Raw genomic sequence first — 19713 nt, 5'->3', positions numbered from 1 at the left:
TGATTTATTTATTAAGTTAACTGGCTAATATTTTAGAAAAAAAAGGTAGATACCCATGTCACTTCTTATACCAAATTAATTTTCATATGAATTAAAGATTTTTATTAAATTTAAAAAGTACCAGAAGAAAATATAAGTATATATTTATATAATTTTGAACTGTGATTATTTTCTCTGAGAATACTGAGAATAAAAACCTAAGAGAAACTTCTAATATATTTGGTTACAAAAAAACCAAAAACATCTACGTGGCAAAATATGCCATCACCAAGTTAAATACACATAATGAACCAGCAATATTGTTTTTAATATATAGAACAAAGTCTATTCTCTCCAATATAGGTGTTCTTACAAATAATTAAACTACTGGTACTCTCAATAGAAAAAAAAAAAATGGTAAAGAACTGAACAGGGCATTACAAGAGAAGAAACAGAATGACCAATTAACATGTGAAAATATTTTTATATTCAGTAGTAACCAATGAAATGCACATTAAAATAATAGGGGGGTATTTTACTTGCCTGATGAGCAAAGATGGCTGGTGTTGGCAAAAGTATGGTAAAATCTCCACTCACAATTATTGCTGATGTGAGAGTTAACTGATACCATCTTTTAGGGGGATAAATGTGTGATGCATAAAATATCTTTTTAAAAGTCATATTCTTAGATCTAATATCTCACATCTTATGAGTTTAGCCTAAGCAAATAAACAAATAGGCATACATTTTTGTAAAAATATGTCTGTGGGTTGAATTATTTAAAATGGGGAGAAATAATTGGAAGCAAACTAAACTGCAACGATTCAATACTGTTTAAATAAGTTCTAGCAAATCTGTATGTATAAGAATGTACTATGCTATGAATAAAACAGTGATTCAAATCTCTATATACTGACATAAAAATGGGTTCAAGATCACTGATAAGAAAAGCAAGATATAGACCAACATGTTTAATACTATCCTAATTTCATGAATACTGTACATGTTCACAGAAAAAAACCTAAAAGGATAGAAATTCAGTCTGGGTGGGAATTTAGATAATTTTTTCCTTTTTTTAACAAAATTTCCTACCTTTTCTAAAATAAATGATAGCAGTGACACAATTCATAAAGTAATCTAAAAAAGTCAACAGGAGGTAAAAAGAGAAAGAATATAGACAATTTTTTAGGATAGCAAGTTATAAAAAAGAAGAGAGAAGGAAGGTCATAACTAAAGGTGTAATATACAAAGAAAACAGAGAGACAGCAGACTCACAGATAATAGGGATGAGAAAGGACAACAACCAAACAAAGGAAAAGACACATAGTTTGGATCGTAGAAGTAAGATTTCAAAATTATTATAGAAACAGGTTTGAATCTATGGTCAAAGATCTTGACTATGGATCAAAAAAGAGTGGAGGCTGAAAAACATTTTTATCCCATTTCTAAGAATACAGTCACCAATTATCTCAATGAAAATAATAATGTGGTGACTTAGGAAACATGAGTTAATATATTTTCCGAGAGTCTATACAAAGAACAGAAAACAAAATGATTAAGCTGACAATACATGAACATACTTTGTATACAACTGCTCATATTTACAGCAATGACATTACTAACCCACAAAAACTGAGTCCTTGAAGTTAGCCCAGAATGAGAACTGCTTATGAAAAATACTTGAGGCAATATAAGAAACTTTTTAGATATGCTTAGAATAAGAAGGTGAACAAAAAAGGCCTATTTGTTTCTAATGATACATAACTCTCAGGAAGTTGACAGAGACAAAATACCACAGGTCAGTTTCTGCTTTGCTTCTCTTTTCTTGTTATATAAAAAAATTCAAATTGGTAAAGGTAGAACAAATATGCAAAGCTGACACTGCAGATAGTATGTAGATACATTACAGAATTCTTTAAATTCTTAGAATTAACAGTTGCCAAGTAAAGCCCAATCACCCTGACATGAAATATAAGTGATATTGAAACAATGGCAGCTCAGCCTGATTCTTACACCTCCAGAAGCAGGGTTTTATATATGATAAGCCCAGTTCTCTACAAAGAAAAACGAATAAATGGTATCATCTAGAACCACTGTAGGTTTCATGTTCATAGGTACTTGGGCACAATGCACGGCCTAATTGAGAAGAATAATTAAATCTCTTGGGACCCTACATGACTGAGGTGTAAAGAGAAATCTCCATTTCTCACAGCCAGGGCTAGTTAAAAGTACTGTAAAGAAGCTGGACAGTCATGAAGAAAAATGAGAAAAAAAAATGCTAAAATCTGTTCTTCCTCTGCTAGTAGTTAAAATGTTTTCCCAAAGTAAAGGCACTATATGACATACAGCACTCCATAATTAAACATAGCTAGGGTATGTACCTGACCTTAGATAGAAAGTGGTCCTCAATACTCCATTCCTGTAATCACTTCCTATTTTATCCCTTCCTACCCTGTTGAATCCCATCTCTATCTTAGTCTATTAATGATTCTCTCTTGTAGACAGTATATATACAGGTCTTGCTTTTGTATCCATTCAGCTCATCTGTGTCTTTTGGTTGGAGCATTTAATCCATTTACATTTAAGGTAATTATTATTTTTTAAGATTTTATTTTATTTGGTTGCACCAGTCTTAGTTGCAGCAGGCTGGCTCCTTAGTTGCAGCAGGTGGGCTCCTTAGTTGTGGCATGCAAACTCTTAGTTGTGGCATGCATGTGGGATCTAGTTTGACCAGGGATCGAACCCGGCCCCCTGCGTTGGGAGCGTGGAGTCTTAACTGCTGCACCATCAGGGAAGTCCCTAAGATAATTATTGATATGTATGTTCCTATTGTCATTTTCTTAATTGTTTTGGGTTTGTTTATGTAGGTCTTTTTCTCCTCTTATGTTTCCCGCCTAGAGAAGTCCCTTTAGCATTTCTTGTAAAGCTGGTTTGGTGGTGCTGAATTCTCTTAGCTTTTGTTTGTCTGTAAAACTTTTGACTTCTCTGTCAAATCTGAATGAGATCCTTGCTGGGTAATCTTGGTTGTAGGTTTTTCCCTTTCATCACTTTAAATATATCCTGCCACTCCCTTCTGGCCTGCAGAGTTTCTGCTGAAAAATCAGCTGATAACCTTATGGGAATTCTCTTGTATGTTACTTGTTGTTTTTTCCCTTGCTGGCATACGGGAGGTGCTATTGAGTGAACAGGCAAGAAGTTACTGACTGGAGGAGGGAGAGGAGGTGGGAGATGGTAGAGCTGAAGGATCATCAGCAACAGGAGATGGAAGGCAAGCTGTAATTTCTCTCATGCCTGACATTGATGGAACACACATCCGCATCTTTGAAAGTTCGCAACTTGAAGGTTCGTATGAAGGGGACTTACTATACAGGAAAAAAACAGTAAAAAACAAACACGTGGAGGCTAAACAATATGTTACTAAACAATCAATGGATCACTGAAGAAATCAAAGAGGAAATCAAAAAATACCTAGAAACAAATGACAATGAAAACACAACAATCCAAAAACCTATGGGATGCAGCAAAAGCAGTTCTAAGAGGGAAGTTTACAGCAATACAATCCTACCTCAAGAAACAAGAAAAATCTCAAATAAACAACCTATCCTTAGACTTAAAGCAACTAGAGAAAGAAGCACAAAGAAAACCCAAAGTTAGTAGGAGGGAAGAAATAATAAAGATCAGAGCAGAAATAAATGAAATAGAAACGAAGAAAACAATAGCAAAGATCAATGAAACTGAAAGCTGTTTCTTTGAGAAGATAAACAAAATTGATAAACCTTTAGCCAGACTCATCAAGAGAAAATGGGAGAGGACTCAAATCAATAAAATCAGAAATGAAAAAAGAGAAGTTACAACAGACACCACAGAAATACAAAGGATAATAAGAGATCAAGCAACTATATGTCAATAAAATGGACAACCTATGGGCTTCCCTCGTGGTGCAGTGGTTAACAATCCACCTGCCAATGCAGGGGACACGGTTTAAGCCCTGGTCCAGGAAGATCCCACATGCTGTGGAGCAAGAAAGCCCGTGTGTCACAACTACTAAGCCTGTGCTCTAGAGCCCATGAGCCGCAACTACTGAGCCCGCGTGCCACAACTACTGAAGTCCGTGCGCCTAGAGCCTGTGCTGTGCAACATGAGAAGCCACTGCAATGAGAAGCCCACATATTGCAACGAAGAGCAGCCCCCACTCACCACAACTAGAGAAAGCCCGCATACAGCAATGAAGACCCAACGCAGCCAAAAATTTAAAAATTTTTTTTAAAAAAAGGACAACCTAGAAGAAATAGACAAATTCTTGGAAAGATACAGCCTTCCAAGACTGAACCAGGAAGAAACAGAAAGTATGAACAGACCAATCACAAGTATGGAAATTGAAACTGTGATTAAAAATCTTCCAACAATGTGCATAAGAGATGTCCTCACCCCTGGGTAATAGGACACATGTTCAGAGCAGCACTGCTATGGACTGAATGTCTGTGTCCCCCTAAATTAGGTTAAATTAGGTTAGGTTGAATCCTAACCCCCAATCTGATGGTGTTAGGCAGTGAGGCCTCTGGGAGGTGATCAGGTCATGAGGGTGGAGCCCTCATGAATGGGATTAGTGCCCTAATAAAAGGGACCCCAAAGAACTTCCTCACCTCACACCATGTGAGGACACAGCAAGAAGACAGCTGTCTATGAACCAGGAAGCAGGCTCTCCCCAGACACCAAATCTGCTAGTGCCTTGTGTTAAGTCCTAGTGTTATTGGACTTCCAGCTTCCAGAACTATTAGCAATAAATTTCTCTATGCCACCCAGTCTGTGGTAGTCTGTGATAGGCAGCCCGAGTGGACTAAAAAACCAGTGCCATTCACCAGAGCACACCCCTGACAGCAACCCAATGCCAACATAGGAACCCGGGTGAATAAACTGTAGAATGTACTCTACAGTTCCATCATACTCCATGGAATATGATGATGCAACCAAGAGAATGAGCAAATGAAAAATATGGATGGGTCTTCACAGTAGAATATGCAGTTTAAAAAGGTACCAGAAATAATATTAAGTAAAAAAATAAAAAATAAGTCCCCAAACACTGTATACAGTATGATACCCTTTGAATACAGTTAAATGCAAATAAAATAAAGATACATTATGGGAATTTGAATAGATACAATAAAACTATACAACATGGAAAGCAAGGTAATATTGAGTATAAGCTTGGAGATGCTATGGTGGGAAGGACTATAACAAATGGTAATTATTGTTAAGGACTTAGCTGTGTTGTGAGTGGTGATTGACAGGTGCTTATTTTGTTGTTAAAAATAACGAATTGAACCAAGTAAATAAAAGCATGCTAAAGCTGGAAAAAAAACGTCTTCCAACAAACAAAAGTCCAGGGCCAGATGGCTTCACAGGCTAATTCTATAAAACATTTAGAGAAGAGTTAACACCTACCCTTCTGAAACTCTTCCAAAAAACTGCAGAGGAAGGAACACTCCCAAGCTCATTCTACAAGGCCTGTATCACCCTGATACCAAAACCAGACAAAGATATCACAGAAAAAGAAAATTACAGGCCAACATCACTGATGAACATAGATGCGAAAATCCTCAACAAAATTCCAGCAAACCGAATCCAACAACACATTAAAAGGATCACAGGCCCTGATCAAGTGGGATTTATCCCAGGGTTGGAAATATTCTTCAACACACGCAAATCAATCAATGTGATATACCACATTAACAGATTGAAGAATAGAAACCATATAATCATCTCAGTAGACGCAGAAAAAATTTTTGACAAAGTTCAACACCCATTTATGATAAAAAAAACTCTCCAGAAAGTGGGCATAGAGGGAACCTACCTCAACATTTTAAAGGCCATTTATGACAAACCTACAGCTAACATCATACTCAATGGCAAAAAGCTGAAAGCATTTCCTCTAAGATCAGGAACAAGACAAGGATGTCCACTCTTGCCACTTTTATTCAACAGTTTTGGAAGTCCTAGCCACAACTATCAGAGAATAAAAAGAAATAAAAGGAATCCAAATTGGAAAAGAAGAAGTAAAACTGTCACTGTTTGCAGATGACATGATACTATACATAGAGAATCCTAAAGATGCCACCAGAAAACTACTAGAGCTAATCAATGAATTTGGTAAAGTTGCAGGATACAAAATTAATGCACAGAAATCTCTTGCATTCCTATACACTAACAATGAAAGATCAGAAAGAGAAATTAAGGAAAAAATCACATTTACCATAGCAACAAAAAGAATAAAATACCTAGGAATAAACCTACCAAAGGAGGCAAAAGACCTGCATTCAGAAAACTATAACACACTGATGAAAGAAATCAAAGATGACACAAACAGATGGAGAGATGTACCATGTTCCTGGACTGGAAGAATCAATATTGTGAAAATGACTGTACTACCCAAAGCAATCTACAGATTCAGTGCAATCCCTATCAAATTACCAAGGGCATTTTTCACAGAACTAGGACAAAAAATTTTATTCTTTGTATGGAAACACAAAAGACCCTGAATAGCAAAAGCAATCTTAAGAAAGAAAAACAGAGCTGGAGGAATCAGGCTCCCTGACTTCAGACTACACTACAAAGCTACAGTAATCAAGACAGTATGGTACTGGCACAAAAACAGAAATATGAATCAGTGGAACAGGATAGAAAGTCCAGAGATAAACCCACGACCTATGGCCACCTAATCTATGATAAAGGAGGCAAGAATATACAATGGAGAAAAGACAGTCTCTTCAATAAGTGGTGCTGGGAAAATTGGACAGCTACATGTAAAAGAATGAAACTAGAACACTCCCTAACACCATACACAAAAATAAAACTCAAAATGGCTTAAAGACCTAAATGTAAGGCTGGATACTATAAAACTCTTAGAGGAAAATATAGGCAGAACACTATTTGACATAAATCACAGCAAAATCTTTTTTGACCCATCGCCTAGAGTAATGAAAATAAAAACAAAAATAAACAAATGGGACTTAATTAAACTTAAAAGCTTTTGCACAGCAAAGGAAACCATAAACAAAATGAAAAGACAACCCTTGGAATGGGAGAAAATACTTGCAAATGAAGCAACTGACAAGGAATCAATCTCCAAAATATTCAAACAGCTCATGGAGCTCAATATCAAAAAACAAACAGCCCAATCAAAAAACGGGCAGAAGACCTACGTAGACATTTCTCCTAAGAAGATACACAGATGGCCAACAAACACATGAAAAGATGCTCAACATCATTAATTATTAGAGAAATGCAAATCAAAACTACAATGAGGTATCACCTCACACCAGTCAGAATGACCATCATTAAAATATCTACAAACAATAAATGCTGGAGAGGGTGTGGAGAAAAGGGAAATCTCCTCCATTGTTGGTGGGAACGTAAATTGGTACAGCCACCATGGAGAACAGTATGGAGGTTCCTTAAAAAACTAAAAATAGAGCTACCATATGACCCAGCAATCCTATTCCTAGGCATATATCTGAAGAAAACCATAATTTGAAAGGATGCATGCACCCTGATGTTCACTGCAGTACTATTTACAAAAGCCTGGACATGGAAGCAACCTAAATGCCCACTGACAGAGGAATGGATAAAGAAGATGTGGTACATACATACAATGGAATATTACTCAGCCATTAAAAAAGGAACGAAATAGTGCCATTTGCAGAGACGTGGATGGACCTAGAGACTGTCATACAGAGTGAAGTAAGTCAGAAAGAGAAAAACAAATATCGTATAATATCACTTATATGTAGAATCTAGAAAAATGGTAGAGAAGAACTTATTTGCAAAGCAGAAATAGAGTCACAAATACAGAGAACAAACTTACAGTTACCAAGGTGGGGAAGGGCAGGGTGGGATGAACTGGGAGACTGGGACTGACATATATACACTACTATGTATAAAATAGATAACTAATGGGAACCTACTGTATAGCACAGGTAACTCTACTCAGTGCTCTGTGGTGACCTAAATGGGAAGGAAAGCTAAAAAAGAGTAGATATATGTATATGTATGACTGATTCACTCTACTGTACAGAAAGAATCTAACATAAGATTGTAAAGCAACTATACTCTAATAAAAATTAATTTAAAAAAAAAAGAAAAAGAAAAAATTGATTCTCTCTCTTCTGCACCTTTACCCATTCTTCTCTATGACTCTTTCCTAATATATAAATATGTTTAAAGTTTTTTTTCACATGTTAAAAACAAAAATTCTCACTTGGCTTCATATCCCACTTTAGCTAACATACTTTATCTTCATCATGTAATACTTCATGTGTACACTCTTCTTTCTTTTCTCATAAACTTGCCAGCTCACTATAATAGATATGTTTTTTCTACTCTACTGAAAGTGCTCCTGCTAAGATCACCAACAATCTAAACTGCTGAAACTAAAGGATATTTTGCAATCCTTATGTTACTCGACCTCTCTTAAGCATTTAATACTGACTTCTCCCTCCTTCCTGAAATTATCATTTCCCTTGGCTTCTGAGACCACTGTAGTCTCCCCTGACTCTGCAACATCTCTTTGGCTGCCTCTTCTCAATAATCTTTATGGTTTCATTCTATTCCTTAAAATATTAGTGTTGGCTAGGGTTCCATTCTTATTTTCTAAATAAATTTAATTCCAAATTTTCTCCCTCTCAGTATAATCTTTGAATAAATTATCTACACCCAAGGTTTCACTTATACAACTATTACTTCAAGTATGAATTTTCAGCTCTATCCTCTATTCTAAGCCATATGGCTTTCTGTATATCTAAATGTAGATTTTCCAGAGGTACTTTAAGCAGGAAAACAAAAATAGAAACAATATAACTTTCAAATTAGTACAGGAGGAAAACAAATGAATAAAAACCTCCCACTGAAACAAGGAAAAGAAAGAACTTCAATTAATCTATAGAAGTTACAGTGAGAGGGAGAGAGAAACAGAAAAAAGCAGGACAAATAGAAAGCACAAAAATATGATGGGGGCTTCCCTGGTGGCACAGTGGTTGAGAATCTGCCTGCCAATGCAGGGGACATGGGTTCGAGCCCTGGTCTGGGAAGATCCCACATGCCGCAGAGCAACTGGGCCCGTGAGCCACAACTACTGAGCCTGTGCGTCTGGAGCCTGTGCTCCGCAACAAAGAGAGGCCTCGATAGTGAGAGGCCCGGGCACCGCGATGAAGAGTGGCCCCCGCTCACCGGAACTAGAGAAAGCCCTCGCACAGAAACGAAGACCCAACACAGCTAAAAATAAATAAATAAATTAAAAAAAAATAAAAATAAGATGGGAAAAAACATATAATACCATATATGCTAAATATATCAATAATTACTACCACTGTTAATGGACAAAGTTTTCTAGTTAAAAGAAGATTTTCAGACTTAACAACAACAAAAGTCCAGATAAAAGGATTTTTTAAAGGACACAGAAACGGTCAAAAAAGACGGAAAATGCCCACAAATATTAACAAAATGAAACAAAAAGTTGGCATAGTTATACTAATATCAAATGAAATAAATTTAAAGGCAAAATTTGTTTCTAGCTATAAAGAGTATTATGTAAGACATTAGTCAGCAACATAAAACATTTCTAAACTTGTATGCATCTAATAACATAGCCTCACAATACATACAGTACAAATGGACAGAACCAGAAGGAAAAACATCCACAATCACAGTGCAAGATTTTAACAGCCTCCTTCAGTACTCAGTAACTAACAGAATAAACAAACAAACAAAAATTCATGTATGTTTGTGTCAACAACACAATTTAACAAGACTGATCTAATGAAGGGGTGTATGTGTGTGTGTGTGTATAACTCTGCACCCAACAACTGGATACTCCTTTCAAAAACATTTAGAACAGATTTACTTTATAAAGCTATAACAACTAAAAACTATTTACTAACTCTGAGACAAACAGACTAATGAAACAGAATAGGAAATTCAGAAATCAGTGGAGAAAGGATGGACCTCTGTAATAATAAATATCATTAGGATAAATGAAAAATGACAATCCATATGATAACAAGAGAAATATTTGAATATACACAAAATAAATTCTAGATGAATTCAATTCTTAAGTGCTACAATGTTGAACTTTATCTGAGCCTTGTGTTCCCTAAAAGGAGTGATAGCTGAGAAATCCCTTTACCTTTTTGTGTTTCCAGAACTGACTAACTACAGAAGGCCACACTGCCCTCACATATTCTTGGTATGACCCACCTCCACCCTCCCTCAATGATTATCACTTCCTTGCTTACCCGTCTTTATAAAACCCCAAGCCCCCTTCATTTACTTTGAGATGTTCCTCACTAATGAACATTGTTCCTACTGTAAAAGTTTGAATAAAATCATCTTCTTAATTGTCTGGTGCCTCTGACAAATATGAAAAGCAAAGTGGTAAAACTTTTAAAAGAAAACATGAAAGAAAATCTTGATAACACTGGGGCAGATAAGAATTTCCTAAGTAGCAAAACATGGATAAACCTCAAAAATACTGTTCAGTGAAAAAAGTTGCAGAAAAAATCTATGTTTATATATTTTCATAAAGTTTAAAAACAGTGTGTGTGCTCATGTATTATATATAATTAGGGATACAAACCTATGTGACAAAAATATAAAAATATGGACAGGAAGAATACATATCACCTTTAGGATAGCTATTACCTTTTGTGAGAGAGGGAGGGGAATAGGGTGGGAAAGGAGGAGTTTAGCTGGAAATATATCTTTCTTTTTAAAAAGATTTACAGCAAAGTTTCAAATAACTTGGGAATTTTGTTAAAATGCAGATTCTGATTCAATAGGATTGAGGGTAGGGGTGGTACTGAGATTTTGCATTTCTAGTAAGCTACCAGGTAGGTAATGCTAAAGAAAATATGGCTAACTTTATTAAACCTACGTGGTAAGCACAAAAGAGTCTATTATTTTTTACATGTTAGAAATAATTAATTAACAAATATAAAGTTCAGGAGAATTTCTAGCAACCTCCATAAGGTGCCACCAAGCAGTAGTAAATAATCCCTCTCTTAACTGTACATACAGTTTAAGGCTGCTCTCCTTTTGTGAAACATAAATAATATTTAGAAATATACAAACACATAAAAATAAGGAAAGCATTTGGGATTCTAAGGAAAAAGTCAGAAGAGTAGCTTAAATTCTTATAAAACTATTTTATAGTGAACTATTAATAAAAATTGTACTCTTCTGTCATTTAGTCCCTGAAAGTTGACAAATTTCTCAGTTAATTTAATCCTAACCTCTTCATCTGTCGTTGATGAGATACTCCTGAGGGAGACTTTTTGAGGTATTCTTACACTATTAAAAAAAGAAAAAAAGAATATAATAGCATTAATTCAGATTAACATTTAGAATATAATAATTCAGATTAATATTTAGAGGAACATAAATAAACGACCTCACACACAAAAAGAGCAAACTCTGCTTCATGAATGGATATTAGCAAGTTTACATTAATTATACAATCATTAAGCATAGAATATAATAAGGTCTATGAAGGCCAGGACTTTGGTGTGCTTTGTTCTCTGCTATTGTGTCAGCATCTAGAATGCTCCTGGTATATAAAAGCCCTCAACAAATACCTGTCAAATGAATAAGTAAAATTTCATTTAGTGACTTCAATATACCAGGATGTTATAAGACATATAAAGATAAAAACAAAAGATGGCCTTACCCTCCAGGGTGTCAAAATCTAACAAGGACCATAGACACATAGACTTAATATATTATACATTACAATATTATATGTGTAATATATAATATTATATAGAAATCTATTTATATAGTTTTATATAGTAGAAAAAAGTATGGTCATGGGAAAATGAAGGAAAGATAGTATTCAGAGAGAGGATCTATATATAAAAAAGTATATAATGTGAAAAATAAATGAGATAGCATGGATGGTAAAAGTATATACAGTTGCTATTAAAACACATCAAGGAGTGAGTGTTCAATTTGCTCAGGGAGACCAAAAATTAATTCTCAAGAATTAACATCAATTCTGAGTCTTGAAGGATAAGAATAAGTAAAAGTTTGATGGGTGGCCTTGGATTGACGTGTGGTAGAGCAGGAATTAGGTAGCAGGAAATTGAAGACGTATTCCAAAGAGAGGAATATACAGAGAAGCAGGAAAAACAGGTTTATTCTGGAAAGCTTCAAGTAATTTAGCACTTCAAAGTTCAGGGTATTAGAGAAAAAATGATTGGAAATGAGGCTGAAAAGAGATACAGAGGCCAGACGATGAAGTATTTGATATATCATGCTAAGAAATTTGACTTGTAACTGATTATAATCAAGCGAGTGATTTGATTAGATTTCTATTTGAGAAAGATTCTTTGGTAGCAACATGAAATATGGACAAGAAGTGGCTAGGACTAGAGGAAAAGAGACTAGAAGTTTTTAAAAATGGTTGAGGCCAAAAGTGATTAGAGTTTGAACTAGGGCGGTGGCCTTGGAGGCTGAGAAGACAAAAGAGACTCAGGAGATTTTAGGAAGTAGAACTGACGAGATCATCAGGGAGGTGTTAAAATGGCTCTCATAACCCTGACTTGGGAGATTGCGTGGAATGTGTAATAGTGATTACATGTATATAGATGCACATGTTTGTGGAGATGCCTTTTTTTAAAGCAGTCCTCATTTTAATTTCAAGTCACCTATAAGCTGTACTTACAATTCAGGCAACACCTAGTTCTCTGAGTTAATTTATATGTGTGTGTGTGTATATATATTTATATATAGATAGATAGATAGGTAGGTAGATAAATACACACATATATATGGTTTAGAATAGAATCTAGCAAATAGTAAGTTTTAAATGAATATTAGCTATTTTATTATTACCCTGAACCATCGAAGAGCTTTAGTCCCTATTCTAACTTTTCTATTTCATTCCATTCTGAGTTCTAAAGAGGATATGGTAAAATCTCTGGGAAACATATAACTTTCAAATTCTTCAACACTGTCAGCCACTTAAAGCTTTTGTTGAAATAAAGATGATCTGTTTATTCAAAACAAGGAGAAGCTGGAATAGGAGCTTTCATTAATTACTTATATGCCCCAGGAAATATATAAAACTTACCCACCCCAAGTAGGTCTTACAATAACAAGAGTTTGGGATCTACCTTAGAAAGATACTTTGTGTCATTGACAGTTGATGTAACCTGTTTCTAAAATGGAGTTGTGAGTGAGAGAAGAATTTGAGAAGAAAAGGAGAAAGAAATGTAATAAATTTCCAGAGTTGCTTGGGTTGGACCTTCAAAGTGTTCTCATTATTTTCTTTGAAGAACTATAAATAATCAGACCAAAAATATCCATATTCTAAAACAAACTTCAAAGAAAATATAAATTATTTTTAACTATGCAGGGGCTCTCTTTCATTAGCTTAATAAAAAGTTAACTATAAATTCATAGTATTATTGTCAGTATCTAATCATTAAGATGGCATCTGAATAGATACTGTTATGATGAGTAACTTACCAAAAATGATATACATTTGTTATACTTAGGTGCACAGACCGAGCATTTTTAAAATGCTGTATTTTTTTTTTTAATGTAAAATTTCCTTCAGAAATAGATGAAAAGATATAAGGGATGGGCACTAATAATTGCTGAGTATCTACTATGTGGTAGGCATTGTACTAGATGCTTTACATTTCCTCTCACTTAATCTTTACAAATCTCTGCAAAGTAAATATTACCTCTATACAACACAGAGGAAGCACATAGAAGTTAAACAGTCTATAGTAACATAGCTAGTAATGAACAGAGCTGGAATTCAATCCTGAAGCTGTCCAACTCCAAGGCCCACAGCCTTACATTATACTGTATTATTGATTCATAAATATAGAACATATGTGCCTTATATTTGAATAAAAGTTATAAATTTAAAAGCAATTTATATATTTCACTGACATATCATGTACTTCTTTTGAACTACCATCTTCACTTATAGTTTCTGTTTCTTCTTCCTTTAAGGAAAAGAAAAATGTAGTATTAGGGGTAGTCTTAAAATGTATATAAGAGTAGGTAGGGGCTTCCCTGGTGGCACAGTGGTTGAGAATCTGCCTGCCAATGCAGGGGACACGGGTTCGAGCCCTGGTCTGGGAAGATCCCACATGCCGCGGAGCAACTGGGCCCGTGAGCCACAATTACTGAGCCTGCGCATCTGGAGCCTGTGCTCCACAACAAGAGAGGCCGCGATAGTGAGAGGCCCGCGCACCGCGATGAAGAGTGGCCCCCGCTTGCCACAACTAGAAAAAGCCCTCGTACAGAGATGAAGACCCAACACAGCCATAAATAAATAAATTAATAATAAAAAAAAAAAGAGTAGGTAGTTTCCCCAAAAAATGTATATCCCTAAACTGCCTGAAATTCAATCAATTAGAGATTAATTCAGGGCAACTAATTCCTTTTAAAATCCAAATATCCAAGTCACTCACATTATAGTTTTTCCCCCTTCATGCATCTTTATATCATTCACATTGATATACTTTTTCAATCTAATTCCTTTTCCTTTAACACTTAGCCAGGATCAACCAAATTAAGGGAAAAGGAAGTATATTTGGTGGTTGGGAAAGAGAGAAAAAACAAGAGGTTATCTGGAAATATTAAGGCCCATGTGGAATGCAGGAGAAAGTACAGGGACAGCAGTTAAGTATAAGGAACATACAATATCTACAAAGAAGGATAACAAAATATGCATTTTCCCCCAGGCTAAACATCAGAATATTTGCTGTTATGAAAATCAAGATAAAATTAAATAAATTCAAAGCATCTTTTTGTCCATGTGCACCATAAACTCAACATTCTTGTTAAGTATGGTTTTGTCATCCTCCAAAGTCACTAACATATTTTACTGGCAAATATTAGAACTAGAAAATGGAAAATAAAAATATATGCTTTAAAATTTTACTTTGATTGAGTTTAAGTTTAGAAATAATATATTTTTACACCTCAAGAATGTCATTCTTCTTCAAGTTCTCCTAAAGAAACTTCTTCTTCTTCTATGTTGAATGAACATAACGAACATGAGATGACTAAGACATTTAGACATAACATAAATGGAAATTTAGCAGTTTGACTTTTTTTTCAACTGACCTCCCCATCTCTATTCTTACTCATTTCAATTCATTTTCAACACAATTTTAAACTAATATTCCTAAAGTACAGCTCTGATTATTTTATTTTCCTGCTCAAAAGCTTTCAGCTGCTCTTACCAAAGTTGAACATCTTTAGCCTTATATTCAGGGCCCCTCAAAATCTGTTTCCAAATGAACTTTGAATTTTATTTCCCATGACTCTCCTTTGCATGGGGAGTAAGACTAGTATTGGTTTGTCAATATCAGCAGATTTGAAATTGAAGGGAAAGAGAGCTAAATAAAATGCCATCATTCAAATTTACAGAAGACTGTAGATTGCCTTCTAGGTTAGGCACAACTCTAGGTGATATAGATAAACAGGTAAAACTAACCCCAAGAAAGTCACAATACTTACTGACTTTAATACTAAGTATACCAAGCATTGAATATACACAAGTGGTAGGGTACAGGAGTTATGTCACTGTTTCGGGGGAAAAAAAAAAAAGGAGATTTTGGCCAGCTGAAGGATGTCCAGACAGTGGGAATAATTATTAGTGCATTGTCCCATAAAGTATGAGTGAGGAGGAGAAAACGAGGGAAGAACTTTTGTGGTGATCAAACAACAGAGTTTCCCCCAACTCTAGGGCTTCTTCCTTTCTTCCTTTTGACTCTGCCTATAGCGCTCCACTCAGATTAGTTTCATTTTGTCTTTCCTGTATTCTTCCACTTTCTCTTTCCTTTACTATTTAATTTGAATATTTTTTTCTACGTTAATGGTTTTGATCTCATTCCATTTGTTCTTCAACTGTAACCCACTGAAAATCCTTTTTGGAAATAAATGGTGTTCAAGTCCACCTTTTCTTTCCTCTTGCAGAGACTATTTTTTTCCCCTCATAAGTGTTGTTCTCTTAGTTGACTGAAATTCAGTACTGAGATTTTTTTTTAAATTTATTTTATTTTATTTTTTTAATTTCTTGGCCATGCCGCGTGGCTTGTGGGATCTCAGTTCCCAACCAGGAATTGAACCCGGGCCCTCACTGGTGAAAGTGTGGAGTCCTAACCACTGGATCACTAGGGAATTCCTAGTACTGAGATTTTTAATATAAATTTTAATGTTTAGTATTCAGTATTTTACATTTGAGTCTAAATTTTCTAAATTTCAATTGGTTCTTTTGATTAAGAAAGTTTTTAAATGTGGTTTTTAAATTTAAAAAATATAAATCACATTATAGGGAAAGCATAAACCTTTCTGACATTTGAAATAAAATATTATGAAAGAGAGGCAATTTAAGGAGAGATGCCAAAATCTTTCACATTAGGAAAAGGAGACTAATTTAGGCATAAGAAACAATTTAGGAGGAAAACTAAAAGTAGAAGCAGGATTATACAAATAAAATTTAATTGGTATGGTTAGTAGAAGAAGGAAAACATATGAAGTGATATGAAAAGAAATGGATCTAAAATTGATGCAGGAGCCTCAAGTATCGTTGAAGGACTGAGCTTTGGTTCTTGGTTCTAATTCAAAAAAGAAGATTTTATTTGGGGATGCCCAAAAGATGTGGATGTCAATTCTACCTGTAGATGATATAGGCAAAATAGTAAAAAAAAAGCTATGAATATTCATTCTAAGGGGCACTATGATGTTCAGAGAGATTACACTGAATATTTGTTCATAAATGTATTACAATGTGGAAAAAATTATTTTTATCTACCCTTAAGCTGGTGCAAAGTTCATTTATCTTTCAAAGATTCTCAGTATAAGTATCCGATGTTAGAAGTGTTTATTCTGTTTTAATAAGACACGAGTGGTCATACTAATTTTTATTTTTAAAAGCATCTAAAGTCATTTTTGCTCTATTTCCTAATGTATAAAGGATACATTTATATGGCAAACAGGTTCATTTTCTGAGAGAGTTACTTTTATTGCACCATCACTCTTCCACCAGTGCTCCTTCTACATAATGTAGCCTTCCCTAGTGGTACTATAATTTATGCACAGACTCAAATTGAGTCGGCTGTAATGCCTAAGATGCACTGATCATCTATCCATCTATCTGTCTGTTTATCTATGTACATAATTAGGCATTAAGTTCAGTTGAGTCTATTTCCATTTATCTTTTTTCCTCCTTTTAATTTCCAAGGTCATTGCCTTAATTCATGCATTATTTGTGTTCTGACTACAGCAACAGGCCTCTAACTGAACTTGACTTTCTCTCTCATACAAAGAATGTCATACCTGGCTGCCACAGTTAATCTTTCTAAGTCATAATTCTAACATGTTTCATCTCTACTATCTCTATCCTTTTCTACCCTATGTCTAAAATATCTTCTTTGATTTCTAATTAAAGAACATGCATTTCATTTGGAACTCTCTGGGCTTCCTAGATCTGGATGTCTATTTCTTCCCCAAGTTAGGGAAGTTTTCAGCCATTATTCCTTCAAATAAGATTTTTGTCCCTTTCTCTCTCTCTTCTTCTGGGAGCTCTATGAGAATGATAGTCCATTTCATGTTGTCCCATAAGTCCCTTAAACTATCTTCACATTTTTTCATTCTTTTTTCTTTTCACTGCTGTGATTAGGTAAGTTCCACTGTCTTGTCTTCAAGTTGACTGATCCTTTCTTTGCTTCACCTAGGCTTCTATTGAACCCCTCTCCTGTATTTTTCAGCTCAGTTATTGTATTCTTCAGCTCTGTGACTTCTATTTGGTACTTCCTTACATTTTCCATCTCTTTGTTGAGGTTCTCACTGTGTTCATCCACTCTGTCCTTCTTTTCCCCAGTTCAGTGAGCATCTTTATGACCACTACTTTGAATTCTTTAACAGGCAAATTACTTATCTCTGTTTCATTAAGGTTTTTTTCTGAGACTCACCTTGTTCTTTCATTTGGAACATATTCCTCTGCTTCTTCATTTTGCGTGACTCTCTGTGTTGGTTTCTGTACAGTAGATGAAACAACCACCTCTCCCAGTCTTGAAGGAGTAGCTTCATGTAAATGAATACTTTTGTTCAGCCCTGTCCCAACTCTTGGTTGACTCTCAACCCTTTGTGTTTGTCCAAGCAGCCTATTATGTTTTTAATAGCTCCTAGTCGTTGAGGATATGCCAAGACCTGTCAGTGTCCCTAGGGGAGGATCTCAGCACCTAGATTCAGGCTGACTGGAAGCCAGACAGTCAGGCAGCAACTTTTAAAAGTATGCAAATATATATTGTCCTGAGGGGCCACAAGTCTAAGCCCTACCAGACACCAGAGCCAGATGATCTGGAGGTGGTCCCTGGGCAGCAATCACAAAAATTGGAGATCCAGACAAATGCATAAACTACTTTCTGGGAGACACTGGTGAGTGGGAACAAGGCAGCAGGGGAGTGTCAAGACAGCATCCACAGCCTATGTTCCTTGAGAGCAGCTCTGTAGGCCAATAAATGTGTGCCAAACCTGAGGTCTGCCCCTCAGTATGAAGCTCCAGGAAAAGCAAAGTGCCCTCCTTTACAGAAAGACTGGGGGTGTATGCCTCAGTCTGCTGTCTGTGCAGTGTCCTGGTGGTGGTAGCCTGCCAAGAACCATTCCTCTGATTGCCGCAGTCTTGTGGGACCCTAAAACGCCAGGCTTTCTGGCCACCAGAGCCAGCGATCAAGGGGTGTCTCCCAAGCCATCAGCCACAAAAACTGGGCACCAGACATTTGTAAAGCTCCCCTCCAGGCAACGCTGTGCTCCGGAGCTTGGCAGAGGGTGAGTGTGAAGATAGCATCCACCCTTCGAGGTCTCTGAGAAGGATTACAGTCAGCCCCTAGATGTGTGTTTAATTAGAAGCCTGCCCCGATCCCCTCCCACCTACCCCACCCAGCCATAGTTATGATGATTAGCTAATAGATCTCCTTCACAGAAAGACCTAGCTCTGGGTCTGTAGCCTCTTGAAGTGCCCTGAGATGGTAGCTGTTTAAGAACTCTCCCTCCATTGGTTACAGTCTTGTGGGACCTGTGAGTATAAGCCCCACTGGCCACCAGAGCCAGGCAATGTAGAGATGTCTCCTGGTAGGAGTCATAAAAATCAGGACACCAGACAGGGGTATGAGCTCCTTTTTGAGTGACACCATTAATTACAGTCCCATGTGTCTAGAAATGCAAGCTCCCCTGGCCTCCAGAGCCAGGTGATCAGGAGGCATGCCCTGCATGGCAGCTGCAAAAATCAGGGCACCAGACATGTGTAAAGGCTTTTTTTCTGGGAGATACTGGCTCTGTGAAGCATGGCAAAGGGAGAACATGAAGATGGTGCCCGCAAGTCTCCAGCCGGGAAGAGTGTTCCAGCAGGCTCATAGAAGTGTATGTTAAATTAGATGCCTGCCCCTTAGGCCAAGGTTTTAATATAAGCAGGTGAGCCTCCTTCACTTTAAGTCTAGGCACAATCAGCTAGCTTCCTCTGAGCTGGGCCCTGGGGTGGTGAATCTGTGTTCATGAGCCTTTTAAGAGCTGTTTCTCAGATCACTACCATCATGTGGGTCTCGGGATGTGAGCCCTGTTGGTTTTCAAAATTAGATGTTATGGGGGGGTCATCTCTCAAGCACATGTCTTAAAAACTGGGGAACTCCATTTGGGGTTGAACCCTTTGCTCCTCAGAGA

At 36.2% G+C, this 19713-nt stretch overlaps 1 protein-coding gene across 13 annotated transcripts in view; it reads right to left on the bottom strand.

Annotated features, from left to right (window-relative positions):
* C7H2orf88 (chromosome 7 C2orf88 homolog) overlaps positions 1 to 19713 on the bottom strand; it is a 312337-nt gene that overhangs the window by 281209 nt on the left and 11415 nt on the right. Inside the window, exon 3 of one of the 13 annotated variants that reach the window (XM_059928347.1) lies at positions 11262 to 11319. The exons of the other annotated variants lie outside the window; for them this stretch is intronic. The gene's annotated coding sequence lies outside the window, so the exon portion shown is untranslated. The remainder of the gene's footprint in view (positions 1 to 11261; positions 11320 to 19713) is intronic. 13 annotated transcript variants of the gene reach the window in all.

Source organism: Balaenoptera ricei, chromosome 7 (assembly GCF_028023285.1).
Source record: "Balaenoptera ricei isolate mBalRic1 chromosome 7, mBalRic1.hap2, whole genome shotgun sequence".
Classification (NCBI taxonomy): domain Eukaryota; kingdom Metazoa; phylum Chordata; class Mammalia; order Artiodactyla; family Balaenopteridae; genus Balaenoptera; species Balaenoptera ricei.
The sequence above is the reverse complement of the archived record's forward strand: the minus strand, read 5'-3'. Positions and strand labels throughout refer to the sequence as shown.